Source organism: Chrysochloris asiatica, unplaced genomic scaffold, assembly GCF_000296735.1.
Source record: "Chrysochloris asiatica unplaced genomic scaffold, ChrAsi1.0 scaffold00011, whole genome shotgun sequence".
In the NCBI taxonomy this organism is placed as follows: domain Eukaryota; kingdom Metazoa; phylum Chordata; class Mammalia; order Afrosoricida; family Chrysochloridae; genus Chrysochloris; species Chrysochloris asiatica.
Window position 1 is genome coordinate 15,729,566 of NW_006408529.1, and position 1,368 is coordinate 15,730,933.

General features: G+C 41.0%; 1 protein-coding gene across 1 annotated transcript in view; it reads right to left on the reverse strand.

The window, feature by feature from the left end:
• Positions 1-1,368, reverse strand: part of CENPU (centromere protein U) — a 52,087-nt gene that overhangs the window by 970 nt on the left and 49,749 nt on the right. The gene's annotated exons all lie outside the window — the stretch shown is intronic.

The following is a 1,368-nucleotide window of genomic DNA, read 5'->3' on the forward strand; positions in this document are numbered from 1 at the left end:
ACAACAGAACGAAGCACTGCCCAATTCTGGGCCAACCTCACTCAACTGTTGCCACGCTTGAGCCCAATGATGCTGCCAATCCATCTCACTGGAGGTCTTCCTCATTTTCTCTGACCCTCCACCTTACCAAACATGATATCCTTCTCCAGCAACTGCTCCCTCCTGATAATATGTCCATAGTATGAGAGATGAAGTTTGGCTATCCTGGCTTCAAAGGAGCACTCTGTCTGCACTTCTTCCAACACAGATCTGTTTGTTCTTTTGGCAGCCCATGGCACTTTCTCCTCCAACACATAATTCAAAAGAATAAATTCTTCTACGGTCTTCCTTATTCACTATCCAGCTTTTGCATGCATATGAGGTTATTGAAAATACCATGGCTTGGGTCAGGTACACCTTCATCCTATAACTGGCATCTTTGCTCTTCAACAGTTTAAAGAGGTCTTGTACAGCAGATTTGCCTAAACAATATGTTGTTTGATTTCTTGACTGCTGCTTCCGTAAGTGTTGATAGTCGCACACCTTTCTTAATTTTAAACCACTCAGTGTTCCCATGTTCTGTTAGAACAACTGCTTGGTTCATATACAGATTCCTCATGAGCACAATTAAGTGTTCTGTACTACTCATACTTCGCAATGTTGTCCATAGCTTGTCATGATTCACACAATCGAAAGCCTTTGCATACTCAATAAAGCACAGGTAAACATCTTTCTGATGTTCTCTGCTTTCAGCCAAGATCCATCAGACATCAGCAATAATATCCCTCGTTCCATAGCATCTTCTGAATCCGATTTGAACCTCTGGAAATACCCTGTCAATGTATGCTTGCAGCCATTTCTATATTGCCTTTAGTAACTTTACTCGCATGGGATATCAGATTTCCGCATTCCATTGGGTCACCTCTCTTTGAAATAGGCACAAATATGGATCTCTTCCAATCAGTCGGCCAGATGTCTTCCAAATTTCTTGGCAGAGATGAGTGAGTGCCTCCTGTGCCGCCTCACTTTCTTGAAAGCTTTCAATTTGTATTCTATCAATTCCTGGTGCCTTGTTATTTGCCAATTCCTTCAATGCACCTTGGACTTCCTCCTTCTGGATCACGGGCACTGGATCATATGCTACCTCTTGAAATAGGTGAACATTAACTATTTCCTTTTGGTACAGTGACTCTGTGTATTCCTTCCATCTTCTCTTGATACTTTCTGCATCACTCAATAATTTGCCCAGAGAATCTTTCAATAACAAAAGTTAAGTCTTCAATTTTTTCTTAAGTTACCCCAGCATGAGAAATGCTAAGTGTTCTTCCTTTTTGGTCTTCTGATTCCAGATCTTTGCACATTTTGTTGTAATATTTGGCTTTATCTTCT